The sequence below is a fragment of the Taudactylus pleione genome, unplaced genomic scaffold, assembly GCF_031769625.1.
Source record: "Taudactylus pleione unplaced genomic scaffold, aTauple2 ptg000938l, whole genome shotgun sequence".
Classification (NCBI taxonomy): Eukaryota; Metazoa; Chordata; class Amphibia; order Anura; family Myobatrachidae; genus Taudactylus; species Taudactylus pleione.
This window is the reverse complement of record NW_028285339.1, coordinates 404,656-419,932: the sequence shown is the minus strand read 5'-3', so window position 1 is coordinate 419,932 and position 15,277 is coordinate 404,656. Positions and strand designations below refer to the sequence as shown.

The window sequence follows — 15,277 nt, the reverse complement described above, 5'->3', positions numbered from 1 at the left end:
CGGATTACAGAAGCTGCTGCTTCATACATTCTTCCCTTAGTCTCTTACTCAATTTTGAGGGTCAGCTTTCTGTGGTTGCAAATGTCATTAACAGGTGACAATTATACTATGAACGAGATTAATAGTAATTTGTACCTTTAAAGAGATTGTTTTGGTACTTGTTAGAGTTTGTTATAGAGATGTGCAGGCTCGGATAGGTTCGAGTTTACACGCCGAATTCGGATTTTTCCCTCCAAAAAATAGGACTCAGAAAGAGGCAAATGATAATGTTTGTCCATGCAAGATGACGTTTTGCCTCTTTGAGTCCCGTTTTTTGGAGGGAAAAATCCAAACTCGGCGTGCAAACTCGAACCTATCCGAGCCTGCACATCCCTAGTTTGTTATATTGCTGACTATTTGAATCTCAATGGGTAATGTGCACAACATCGTTCATGAGCAACTTTGGTACAGGAGAAAGTGTTCATGCTGTGTGCCAAAGCAACTCAGAGAAGTTCACAAAACCAATAGGATGGGAATGTCCCTCGTGCACTGGATGTTGTACCATGAGGGAAGGAGTGTAGTTCCTGCTGCGTATTGTTACAAGCAATGAAACGTGGGTGCATCATGTGACACTGGACATGAAGAAAGCACCCATGACATGGAAACACGCATCATCCCCACCTTCAAAGAAATTCAAAACTACCCAATCAGCAAAGATGATCATGGTGACCATGTTTTAGGACCAAGGAGGGGCTCTAGACTGCACACCCTAATAGTAATAAAAGGTGCCATCATGCTGAGATTTCAAAGTGACATATACAAAAAACACAGTTGCAGATGCACTATGCGATTATTACTGTATACATATAAATTTATAATATAGAATTTCAGAGGTAGTTTGCATATCAATGGCCACTGATACGGGCCTGCCCACCAGCGTCAAGGTCACCTCATTGAGCAGGTCCCTAACACTCTGGGGTTCACATCTGGGATGCAGAGCACCCCAAAAGTCTTTACCTGAGCTGATATATATGTATACAGTAATGTATACAGTAATGATCGCATAGTGCATCTGCAACTCTGTTTTTTGTATGTGTCACTTTGAAATCTCAGCATGATGGCACCTTTCATTACTATTAGGGTGTGCAGTCTAGAGCCCCTCCTTATACCCCATATTGTGTATTTATACACACATCTGAAGCCTGAGATAGCTCCAGTCTAGATTTGCACCCCTCCCCCTCATATGTTTTTAAGCAGGGACCTAGCATTTGACTGCACAAGGCAACAGGCATAATTACAAGTAAGTCCTATTTATATTGTTAGTATCAGTTTATTTTGGGTGAGCGTTTGGGTGTGGGGCCCCCTGCGCTGTTTTGGCTGGACCTCTCCAGGGCATCACCATTTAATACATATAGTAACTTTGTATATCACCTTCATGTTTGTTTATTATTTATGTATTTTTTCACACACATTCTACCCTTATCATTATTATAACACTTGTTAATTACTTTACACACCTGATACTTTAACACTTCACTGTCACCCTTTTTTTCGTGTGATGCCCTGGGGAGGTCTTTGGCTGAGCTGACTTTTGGGGTGCTCTGCGTCCCAGATGTGAACCCCAGAGTGTTAGGGACCTGCTCAATGAGGTGACCTTGACGCTGGTGGGCAGGCCCGTATCAGTGGCCATTGATATGCAAACTACCTCTGAAATTCTATATTATAAATTTATATGTATACAGTAATGATCGCATAGTGCATCTGCAACTCTGTTTTGTGTATATGTTTTAGGACCACAAGGGTGTGCTTCTTGTTTATTTCCTCACCAAGGGAGATACTGTGCTATTGTGATACACTGAGTCGGCTACAGAAGGCAATTTGTCGAAAACGACCTGGGTTGCTGCGAACAGGCATCGTATTGCTGCATGATAACGCCAGGCCACACTCAGCCAACCACACGCGTGAGTTGTTATGGTGCTAAAATTGGGAACTGGAACATCCTCTTTACAGCCCTGTTCTGGCACCAAGTGATCTACATCTCTTTGGATCATTGACAAAGAACTTGGGTGGAAGGCAATTCGCAATCAACAATGAAGTTTAGAAAGCCGTCATGTCTTGGCTTCAGGCACTTGGCACTGATTTCTTCTATGCTGGGATAGATGCCTCAGTGTACCATTGGAACAAATGCTTGGACAGGTATGGTGGACTGTGTAGAAAAATAATTTGTACCAAGACCATACTATTGATTATACAGTCAGGTGCTTAAATATTGGGACATTGACAGAATTTTCATATTTTGGCCTCTATTCACCACCACAATGGCTTTGAAATGAAACAAACAAGATGTGCTTTAACTGCAGACTTTCAGATTTAATTTGAGGGGTAATTACATCCAAATCAGGTGAACGGTGTAGGAATTACAACGGTTTCTATATGTGCCTGCCACTTTTTAAGGAGCCAAAAGTAATGGGACTATCAACTCAAAAGCTATTTCATAGACAGGTGTGGGCCATTCCCTCATTATTTCAATATGAGATCCAAAGATCTGTCACTATCAGTGAAGCAAGCCATCATTAGGTTGAAAAATCAAAACAAACCCATCAGAGAGATAGCAAAAACATTAGGTGTGGCCAAATCAATTTAAAAAGAAAGAATGCACCGAAGAGCTCAGCAACACCAAAAGACCCGTAAGACCATGGAAAAACCATGGTGAACAGAAGAATAATTTCCCTGGTGAAGAAAAACCCCTTCACAACAGTTGGCCAAATCAAGAACACTCTCCAGGAGGTAGGTGTATATGTGTCAAAGTCAACAATCAAGAGAAGACTTCACAAGAGTGAATATAGAGGGTTCAATACAAGATGTAAACCATTGGTGAGCCGCAAAAACAGGAAGACCAGATTAGAGTTTGCCAAACAACATCTAAAAAAGCCATTACAGTTCTGGAACAACATCCTATGGACAGATGAGACTAAGATCAACTTGTACCAGAGTGATGGGAAGAGAAGAGTATGGAGAAGGAAAGGAACTGCTCATTATCCAAAACATACCACCTCTTCAGTGAAGCATGGTGGTGGTAGTGTCATGGCGTGGGCATGTATGGCTGCCAATGCAACTTGTTCCCTTGTATTTATTGATGGTGTGACTGCTGACAAAAGCAGCAGAATGAATTCTGAAGTGTTTCGGGCAATATTATATGCTCATATTCAGTCAAATGCTTCAGAACTCATTGGATGGCGCTTCACAGTGCAGATGGACAATGACCCGAAGCATACTGCTAAAGCAACCAAAGAGTTTTTTAAGGCTAAAAAGTGGAATGTTATGCAATGGCCAAGTCAATCCCCTGACCTGAATCAGATTGAGAATGAATTTCACTTGATAAAGACAAAACTGAAGGGAAAATGCCCCAAGAACAAGCAGGAACTGAAGACATTTGCAGTAGAGGCCTGGCAGAGCATCACCAGGGATGAAACCCAGCATCTGGTGATGCCTATGCGTTCCAGACTTCAGGCTGTAATTGCCTGCAAAGGATTTGCAACAAAGTATTAAAAAGTGAAAGTTAGATTTAGGATTGTTTAGTTTGTCCCATTACTTTTGGCCCCTTATAAAGTGGGAGGCACATATAGAAACCGTTGTAATTCCTACACCGTTCACCTGATTTGGATGTAATTACCCTCAAATTAAATCTGAAAGTCTGCAGTTAAAGCACATCTTGTTTGTTTCATTTCAAAGCCATTGTGGTGGTGAATAGAGGCCAAAATATGAAAATTCTGTAAATGTCCCAATATTTATGCACCTGACTGTGTGAGTTGAATAAATTTACGAAATGAGAGGTCTTAATTTATTTATTGAACCACTTGTGTGTGTATGTACATATATATATATATATATATATATATATATATATATATATATATATATATGAGAGATATTATCCTTCATTTATATGGCGCCACACAAGTTCTGTAGCATCTTAAAGTACATAAACAAATGAACACACAAGAAAAACAGTTATTAACAGTACAAACAATGCAGGACATGGATATGGTTTATAAACATTGCTGCATTACACAGAAATAAGCAGCAGGGCGTCAACAACCAAGTGTTAGGTGCCGTTTGGCAAGTAAGAAGTAAATTATAGTATAATGGGGGGCATCCACTAGACGATTTTATCCCTGTCCAACCTCTTAACGATTTCCCCTTGAAGTTTCCCTTGAAATATGATCTTCCACTCTGAACAATTTGCAAAGGATTTGCAAAAGATTTGCAAAGGATTTGCAAAAGATTTGCAAAAGATCTAACAATAAACTATGTTGTTTTAATCTGTGATTGAGAGCTTTCAGCTATAGTGGGCAGACAGTGGTTCATCGTTTGATCGTTCAGCATGAACGATGTGTAAACGATGTGTAAACGATGTGTAAACGATTTGTAAGCAATCAAGTGAAATTGACCTGCATGTTCAGTCGATGGAGGAGACGATCAAACGACCAGCGGGAGCGCGCATCGTACATCGTTAGAAACAATTACTGCACGATTTGCAAACAATGTTCGAACAATGTTTGAACGATTATCGAACGATTTTATCATTATCGTTCAATCGTTCAACTTTATCGTCTAGTGGATACCCCCCTTAAGTAAGGGAAGGAGAAGCACGTGAGGGAAGAGGGCTCTGCTCGTGAGAGCTTACATTATAAAGGGGAGAGGCAGACACACAAGGGTGACACATATGGGGCAGATAGTGAGGAAGGAGCATGGAGCAGTGGTTTAGGATGAGAGCAGGAAAGATTTGATACTGTATAATAAATATATATATATATATATATATATATATATATATATATAGCAGATGTGTTTCAAATGTGTTTCAAAATTACCCAATATGTCAAAATTAAGTTCAATGTTCATCTACCTCTATAACAAAAATTGCATTATATTTATATGTTATGTACATGAAAAAATGTATAAAATAAAGTTGTTGCACTTTCACTTTTGTCTGTTTCATTATAACATCTAAGTACATCCAGCTAAGAATGCAGCTTTTATGGGACTGTCCTGCCATACTAATAGTTAATACTTTTGGCCCAGCTGCAAGGTGCTATGCCATTCTCCCGTGAGTGGGTGCTTCTCACATGCTAGACATCCCCACAAAGAGGTGCAGCCATACCCAACATGCCCCCAGGGGAAGGGGGGTGGGAAGTTGCTTTACTGGGGGAGGGAGACTGAGGAGGGGAGAAAGGGGGAAAAGTAAGTGGAGGAGACTAGAAGGGGCGGAGAGGGGTGGAAAAAGTAGGTAAAGGATTTGCAGTGGCTCAAAACACTGGGATAAATACTAACCTTCATTATCAGTAAACAAGCTGTTTTGAGTGCCGCCATTATTATCCTTCACTAACTCACACATATATATATATATATACACACATACACATACACAGTATATGGATGTATGTATATACACACACGCACACGGTTTCACCTGAGATATTTACTGTTTACATTTCCATCTCACCTCTCCAGTAACACATTAATCCTTCACCTCTATAGTAATGCATCAATGTTTTAGTTAGGCATTAACCTCCCTCACCTCTGTAGTAAAACATTATCCTCGCTCACCTCTGTAGTAACACATTTCCCTCCCTCGCCAGTGTTATAAACCCATTCGACATTCCTCTCCCTCACCTGTGTAGAAATACTACAGGTGTGAGGGAGGGGTTGTAACATTACCCTCATTCCCACCTGTAGTAACTTACTCCCCTCCCTCACCCAGGGACGGATTAAAGGCAGGGCGACAGGAGCAGTCATCCCAGGCCCCCCCACACATTGGGGGCCCACACACACTGTCCCCGACCCCTGGCCGCATGCCCCAGATCAGGCATGGCAAAACAGTTGATCGAGATCTACTGGAAGCTCGCGGAGCTCCCGCCAGTAGATTGCGACCAACTTACTTAAGGTAACTGGGAACGCTGGCCTCTGAATCCCCTTCAGAGGCCAGCGTTCCCAGTGATGCAGTGCGCGGGTGATGTCAAGACGTCACCCATGAAGAGAGGAGCCTGCACGCCTCTACTGGATGCAGTTAGTTCCAGCAGGAAGCGGCAGCAGCAGCGATGGCGGTACTCGGGAGCAGTGATGGCGTGGAGCGAAGACAGGTACATTGTTTCACTGGGGTGTGAGCGGGAGCTAGTACTGGGGGCACAACTACAGAGGGCATTGAAGTAGGGGCACAACTACAGGGGGCATTGGAGAAGAGGCACAACTACTGGGGGCATCGGAGAGGGGGCACAACTACGTGGGGCATTTGACATCAGACAGGTAGCCCGATGTGTGTGCATGAGTGTGTGGATGTGTGTGTAATATACATATACACACACCTTTTATTGATAGGGACCCCACAGACCTTAATCTGGCCCTGTCCCTCACCCGTGTTGTAACACATTCCTTTCCCGTAGTGACATTTGATATTCCCCTCCCTCACCTGTGAAGTTCCATTTCTTCTTCAGGGTCCATAGGGATCCACAAGGATACCATAAGGATATTATGGTTGGAGACCAGGCACCAAACAGTTAAAGCTTCAGCTCCCAGGATGCCTTAGGTCCTCCTCCATATATACCCAGCCCCTAGCCATAGGACTTCAGTTGTTCGTTTGGTGCGGCAGGATCAAGATGCACCTTTGTAACAGGGGACTGCTCTGGCAGTCCTAAGCTTTTATTTTAAGTTTTATTTTATTTATTATGTTTGTGTCAGCTGTACTCAGCGCCTGTATTAAGACGCAGATAATGCGACTGCATCTACCTCCGCCGGGCAGCAACACCAGTAACTAGGCTGGTGACTGGGGACTGCAACCGGATGCACGAAGATATCAAGTAAGGCGATTCCTCACTTATGGGGAAACGCATGCTGCAGTCTTTGCTTCTGGTGTCAAAGACGCACCAGAAGCCGCTGCAGTCAGGGCCCAGGATTGTCCACATCCTCACTACACCACCGGGGCCATATCGTCTGAACCCGGAGATTGGCAGCAGACGCTTCTGCTACCATGAGGCCCGTGTATACGACTGGTTAACACAGCTTAGGGAAGGTAGGCGCTCCCCCAGTAGCTCCTCCCCTAACCCTGACGCAGTCCCTACGAAGGGTTTCGCACATCTGGGTTGCTCCACCTACTTTTGGACTCAGGATGGTTTCGCTCAGTCTCTCTGTATACCTCTCCCTTGGTTAAGGTATATAGGCCCTCATTCAGAGCCGTACGCTCTGAGCAGAGCGCACGCTCTGCATGAGGGCCGGGCTCCATTTTCATGGAGCGTCCTCCTGGACGCTCGTATAGCTGTGGGTCACCACCCACAGGCTATACGAACGTGCATTTTGATGGCTCGCGATGGTCGTGACCATCGCGACCATCGAATTTGCGAGCCGGAGCCTGCGGTTGAGGTTTTCAACCGCAAGCTCCGGAATGATTTTGGCTCTATCAGAGCCAAAATCACTCCCACTGACATCACTAGTGATGTCAGTGGGCCGGCTTCTGACGGGAGGCGTTCCCGTGGGAACGCCCCCGTCAGGGAGGCACGCCCCCGGCACGCCCACCAAAGGGGGCGTGCTGTCAATCAACATTGACAGCACGCCCCCTTTGATCGGACACAACGAGCGAAGGAAAGTCCTTCGCTCGTCGTGTCTGGCGCATGCGCACGACGGAGCTCCCTCCGTCGAGCGCATGCTCAGTGCAGACCATCGACCCACTTGCGAGCGGACAGCCGCTCGCGAGTGGGTCTGAATCAGGCCCATAGTGCTCTATATCCTACCATTCCTTTGTGTTTGTGTAGTTGATTTAGAGTCGATTGTAATTGTATTACATATGCATTGTATGTGACTGCTTGCTAGCTGCTATATTGAGACAGTTATAATTTACAGACAGAAATAAAGGACAATCACTGTTTTTCTCTCCATCCTCTTGGGGTGGAGGTCTTTCTCTGAGTACTTCACATTCATTTAGATTTTGTGAAGGCTGTCACATAACATTACAATTATTGCCTTTATTTTTAACATGTCAAAAGATAAAGGGATACAGGAGGGGGAGCCCTCTGTGCTGGTTTCATGTACGGCTTATTTATCCCCTAAGGACATTAAGGATGGTTTGTGTGTTGTCTGTTATAAAGAGCCACCTAACCAGTCCAGTTTACTAGTTCCTGGACAAGAACCTTCTTGTGTAGCCTCTTTGTCCCAGGTAATGAAGACGTTTGTGGATCGTATGCCTGCTCCCACTATTCCTCCTTGGATGGGGTGTCCACAGGATGCTATGTTTGCAACTCCTATGCATTTTTCCTGGAAGGATGTTGATGGCCATTCTAGTCAGAGTATGGCACCATCTAATGTTGATAGCAGACTGGTAGTTACCAAGACGTTATACAATCGGGAAACCGGCTGCCTTAATACCGGCAGCCATCTCCCCGACTGTCATAGTGAAAACGCCGGGCATCTATATCTAGACGCCTGTCATTTCCCCGACGCCAGGAGACAGGCGCCCGGCACCCCGATCGAAGATATGCTGGGCGCTGCGAGCGGACAGCCGCAGGGGGGGAGGTTTAGGTTTAGGGCACCCGGGGGGGACTTAGGGTTAGGCGCCCCCCAGGGGACTTAGGTTTAGGCAGCAGGGAAGGGGGGGGTTAGGCACTTGGGGGGGAGGTTAGGGTTAGGCTAGTTTATACTTACCTTAGGGACGATCGGGATTTCCAGCACTGTTGGGCTTCCGCTGCCGTGCACTGCTGATCTGTCGGGCTGCCGCTGCCGGGAATCGAACTGCCGGCCATGCGGCAGCCTGGATTCCATACCGATTCCACCAAGACGCCTAAGCGCAAGTTAGCTTATTATCAGATGCATCATCAGAGGATTCAGATGATGCGCAAGGTTCCTCTCCAGGGTCTAGCTCAGGGGAGGAGGACCATCCGTCCACAGTGGGTGTTCCTTCTTTGGTGAAGGCAGTTAAATCCTAGACATTCAGGATGATGAACCAGCTCATAGTAAGATGGCTCCAGTGTTTAATCACCACCGGATAGTCAAAACGGAGTTCCCTGTATCTGAAAAGCTCACTGAGCTTATGGATGAGGCATGGGGTAACCCTGACAAATGTTTTTATGTGAATAAGAGAATAACATCGTTGTATCCTTTCCCGGCTTCTGTATGTACTAAGCGTAAGGTACCCCCTACTGTGGATGCTCATCTGACACATTTCATCAGAAATGCTACATTGCCTATTCCATCAGCATCTTCCCTGAAGGATTCCACGGATAAAAAGATTGAAGCAGGTCTTAAAACGATTTTATCATCTGGAGCTGTTAATCGTCCAGCTATGACTGGAGCCTGGGTAGCCAAAGCGGTTGAAGAATGGATGGGAGCATTGGAAAATTCTCTACCAAATGCTACCAGAGAACAGATTATGTATATCTCCCATATACGGGAAGCAGGCTTCCTATCTGGGAGGAGCTGCTGTAGATGCTGGAATTTTAGCTTCTAAAGCATCAGCAGCTTTAACAATGGCACGCAGGGTATATCATACTGCCACACGTCAGTTTTCCAATATATTCCTTGGGTACCTGTATGGTTTATCACCCACAGTGCAACTTTCGTAGTGCGCCCACCATGGCTGCCTCACCTGGTACACTCGTGGATGGGATGAAAAATACATGGACCTGACTTATTTTGGGACCCTACTCCTAGCATCAGGATTTTGCAACCACCCATTTTGTGTAATCTCTTCTAGGCGTAACCTATTCCACCCAGGGTAATCCTACGTAGTGCGCCCAAGAAGGCAGCCTCATTTGGTACCTTTGTGGGTGGAATATATAACCCATGGAAGTTATTTCCCAAAAAGTCTGCACCAACCATGCAATATGCTTATTGTGTGCTCTAGGTTTCGGTCGATTTTAATTATCTCGGTGTGGTTTTCTATTTTTTTTGCAACACCAAATCCTTGTACAATGTACCATATTTTCTGATGTCTGTAAAGCGACTGAGTCCTATGGGAGAAAAGCGCTATATAAATAAAATTATTATTAGTATTATAATAAGATCCTGGAAAGCTGATACAGGATCAAAGGCGGGCCTGGAAGTTTTACCTTTCTATGGAAAAGTAGTTTTTAGAGCAGTGTTTGATAAATAGCTACTCTGCCATCTACGGTGACTATAAAGTCTAGGCAGGTTTCTTTTCGATCCTTCGGTTCTTAGGGACGAGCAAGGGAACAGCTTTCCTCTAAGATGTCTAGTTTTCACAATATATCAAGGCGACAAACTAAGAGGTCTGGCCCAACCAGACGTCCAGCTGCTAAGCTGGACAACAAGCCCTCTGCCTGATGGGGCAGGCCTCCTCCTGGGGAATCCCAGGGTGGGAGGTAGACTTCTTCAATTTGCGGATTGTTGGCGTCAAACAACAACAGATGCCTGGATCTGAGAAGTGGTCTCTCAGGAGGCATCCTCCCCAGCAGTGTCTTTGCACAGATCCACCATCAGAGGGATCCCAAGTTTCATATGGAAACTCTCTGGTCAATTATTTTGGCAATGGAGTCGGGGGATTACATAGTTTCCCTGGACATTCAGGATGCATATCTGCATGTTCCTATTATACCATCCCACCAGCAATTTTTACGGTTTACTGGCCTTCACCAACAGTACCAATTTCAGGATCTACCCTTTGGCCTATCTACGGCTCCCCGGGTATTTACCAAAATAATGGTAGTCATGATGGCCTATCTCAGGCATCAGGGAGTCAGAATTCTGCCATATCTGGATGACCTTCTGATAATAGCACAGACTCCGGTTGTTTTACAAAACCATCTTCAACTAACCATAGCCTGCTTACAAAAGCACATCTGGATCATCAATTGGAAGAAATAATCACTTTCTCTGACACATCAGATGGTACATCTGGGAGTTCTTCTGGATTCTCAGGCATGGTGTTTCTGCCAGAGGACAAGATTGTGGCCCTATCATTGCGAATACGCAAACTGTTTCGAGAGTGAAGGGTATCCATTCTGCTAGCAATGCAGGTTCCTGGAATCAATGGTATCTACCTTCGACATGGTGGAGTATGCTCAGTTCCATTCCAGGCCTCTGCAAAGATTGATTCTCTCCAAGTGGAACAGACAGTATCATCGAATAAAGTCCAAGAGGATCCTTCTTACTCCAGAGGTTCGTCACTCCCTCCTGTGGTGGCTGAGAAAGGATCATCTGTACAAAGGGCGCCTACTCTGGATTCCAAATTGGGTGCTGCTCACCACAGACGCCTGTCTTCTCGGATAAGGAGCAGTGACAGGTCATCACACCTTTCAGGGAAAATTGACAAATCAGGAAAGTCATCTGCCAATAAACATTCTGGAACTGCAAGCAGTATATACAAAGCAATTGTCATGGCACAGGACCTGCTCCAGGGTAAGCCAGTCCAGATCCTGTCTGACAATGCGACAACAGTGTCCTACCTCAATCATCAGGGAGGCACAAGAAGTTACGCAGCCATGAAAGAGGTGACAAGGGTTCTGATTTGGGGCAGAATTTCATCTTCCGGCCATCTCGGCAATATTCATACCGGGAGTACTCAATTGGGAAGCAGACTTCCTAAGTCACCAGGACATGCACACTGGAGAGTGGTCTCTCCATCTGGGAGTGGTTCAGTTCCTGGTAAACAAATGGGGTCTACCAGAAATAGATCTCATGGAGTCACGTCACAACCACAAGGTCCCCAGGTACGGATCCAAGTCTAAAGACCCATCAGCAACCTTCATGGATGCTCTGGCAGTAAGATGGACTTCAAGCTGGCATATCTATTTCCTCCAATCTCCCTCCTCCCAAGAGTTCTCAGGAAATGCAAGCAGGATGGTGGAACAGTAATACTGGTGGCTCCAGGTTGGCCCAGACGTAATTGGTTCACCGACATACAGAATCTATTAATAGACAGTCCATATCCTCTTCCTCTATGGCAGGATCTGCTAACGCAGGGCCCCTGCCGGCATCCAGACTTACCTCATCTGGCTTTGACGGCGTGACTCTTGAATCTTCCATCCTAAGAGTAAAAGGTTTTTCCAATTCTGTAATTCAAACAATGCTTAGGGCATGGAAGCCTGCCTCTGCCCGCATCTATTACAGAGTTTGGCATTCTTTTGGTCAATGGTGTTCCCACAGAAAGTATGATCCTAAGGTGTTTAGGATTTCCAGGATATTGGCTTTTCTCCAGGCAGGTTTAAACCATGGTTTCCGTCTAGCTACTTTGAGAGTGCAGGTTTCTACACTGTCAGTCTGGTTTAGAGGAAGATTGCCTCATTACCAGATGTTCGAATTTTTCCAAGGAGTTCTGCGAGTTCAGACTCCTTTTATTCCACCGGTAGCACCGTGGGATTTGTCTTGGTTCTTAAGGGACTACAAGCTCACCCATTTGAACCTCTAGACTCTAGATTTGAAGTGGTTGACAGCGAAGACACTTTCTTCTTGCTATCTCTTCTGCTCGCAGAGTCTATGATTTGGCAGTGCTTTCTTGTCACTCTCCATTCTTGATTTTTCACCAAGATAAAGCTGTTCTTCATACAAAGGAGGGTTACTTTCCTAAGGTAATGTCCCGTTTTCATATGAATTAAGAAATTGTAGTTCCAGCTTTTCAGGCTCCAGATCTTTGTGTAGGTGAAACCTCCCTGGATGTAGTTTGTGCTCTCTGTATCTATGTGGAGCGCAACAATGGCAGGCAGTACCCTTTGGTTAAGATCCTGGAAAGTTGATACAGGATCAAAGGCGGGCCTGGAAGTTTTACCTTTCTATGGAAAAGTACTTTTTGGAGCAGTGTTGGATAAAAAAGCTACTCTGCCATCTATGGTGACTATAAAGTCTAGGCAGGTTTCTTTTCGATCCTTCGCTTTTCAAGGACGAGCAAGGGAACAGTTTTCCTCTAAGACATCTAGTTTTCGCAATATAACAAAGCGACAAACTTTCTTCTTGCCATCTCTTCTGCTCGCAGAGTCTCTGACATGGCAGCGCTTTCCTGTCACTCTCAATTTTTGATTTTTCACCACGATAAAGCTTCATACAAAGGAGGGTTACCTTCCTAAGGTAGTGTCCCGTTTTCATACGAAGGAAGAAATTGTAGTTCCAGCTTTTCAGGCTCCAGGTCTTTCTGTAGGTGAAGCCTCCCTGGATGTAGTTCGTGCTCTCTGTATCTATGTGGAGTGCACAAACTGTTAGAAAATCAGATGCTCTTTTTGTATTATATGGTTTTCACAAACGAGGATGGCCAGCTAATAAGCCGACTCTGGCGAGATGGCTACGGTTCACTCTCTCTCAGGTGTACACACAGTCTGATCTCCCTCTCCCAAGCACGGTGACAGCACATTCTACTCAGTCTGTAGGGCCATCATGGGCATTTAGTCGTCGAGCCTCTGCTGAACAATTGTGTTTGAATACTGAACTGTGCTTCAGCCACAATGAGACAGACAGGCAGGACACTGCACAGGGGGAGGGAACATTTTCGTTCTTTTCACCCCCATAGGAGTCAAATTTAGAAAAATCACTTCTTAATGGGCACCTACTGTATGTAATGGAAAGAATATACTCTTTCCATGTTTCTAGGTCGGGATGTCACCGGTCAGAAAACAGACAGCGGCATCCTGACAGTCACAAACCCGACACTAGAAGGTCAGCTCCCCAAAACTAACCCTAACCCTCCCTCTCCGGTGCATAAACCTAACCCTCCCCCCTTAGTGCCTATAACTCTAAACCTAACCCTCCCCTAACCCCCGATACTTACTTTCGTGATGCCAGTGGTTGAGATACTGGAGCCGCGATCCTGAAGCTGTCGGGATTCCGGTGCTATCCCGCACGCCGGGAAGCTGACTACATTATAATATTAATATATATATATATATATATATATATATATATATATATATAAAGTCACTGAGGCCGGCACTCCATAATGACCAAAAATACTTGCCCAGGTGCCATCTGAGGTAGAGAAGACCTGTTGAATAAAAATGCAAAACAGCGGCACTCACGGGGCTGGATAAAGAAGAGTCAGGTACACAATAGGTGTATGTGATTCGACGTTTCAGGCGGTGAGGACTTTTATCAAGAACACAGAAAGGATACAAAGTACAAACCTTTATAGGACTGTGTAGATGTGATGAAGTGCTGCACGCGCCCATCTTGCCAGTCGCCGGATGAATGACGTCATCAGCGTGCGGCCGAACAGTCACAGTGCACGTGGTGACGTTCGGCGTGTGACGCAATGTACGATGACACTCACTTCCAGGTGTCAGCTGCAAGTCAATGGGCGGGATTATGTAAATGAGATCCATGGACACAAAGTATACCATCAATATAAGCTGGACAGTACTGTGATGAATATTATAGTGCATAGCAGTGAAGTGGGAGCATCCAACTAGGTGAACAGGATGCTAGACAAGTGAAACAAACATAAATATGGCTATGTGCATGTTATATACTGAAAACAAAATAATAAATAAATACATAATAATAAATAATACACTGCAATCATCAGACTATACTGGTTAAACAAGTAGGTCATGTGGCATATTATAGGGTAAGGTAATGCAAAACGCTAGCATCGCATAGACTAATGAACACGTGGGGTAGGGCATATGTTAGCGTGAACATGTCTATACACTGTATATAAAGTGAATAGAACATGAAAAAAATAACATACATAAGTTGTGCCCTCTATTGAGGACAAACTGAAAACGAATAAATAAACGTAATAAATGTAGATGTGGGAGCATTCATTACTAGCTCAACAGGACCAATCCGGAGTGATAGCCTAAGATGTGCTGCAGGCAAGACCACGTAAAGGGTATATAAGATCATAATGACAAAACCAGGTCAGAGGCGGAGAGAAATGGTGAAAGTCCAATATTATATTAGATTTACAAAATCTGATATTCCAAGGGAGTCACCCACCCTAGTACTAACCAGGCCAAACACTGATTAGCTTCCAAGATCGGACGAGATCGGGCTTATCCAGTGTGAGTATGTTAGTAAATCAAGAAAAGGAAGAATGAACCATAACCTCTCCAGCAGGAATCACCTAATGAATAGGTCATTGATCACTACCTCTTGGTGGTAACTTAAGCCAGAGACACGAGAGGCATACACCAGAAAGGAATGTATACATATCTCGACTTAAAAAAGAATAGGCACAAAGCACAAGATTATTAGGTGCTAACTAACGTGAAAAAGCACCAGGTAGGGAGACAACAAAATCACCATTACATCAAACAAGAGATAGAGATAGAAAGTGTCCTTAAGGCTAGATGGATAAACCAACGAA

General features: G+C 44.7%; 1 pseudogene; it reads right to left on the bottom strand.

Annotated features, from left to right (window-relative positions):
• Positions 1-14,870: 14,870 nt before the first annotated feature.
• Positions 14,871-14,990, bottom strand: LOC148473290 (5S ribosomal RNA; annotated as a pseudogene).
• Between the last annotated feature and the right edge of the window lie 287 nt (positions 14,991-15,277).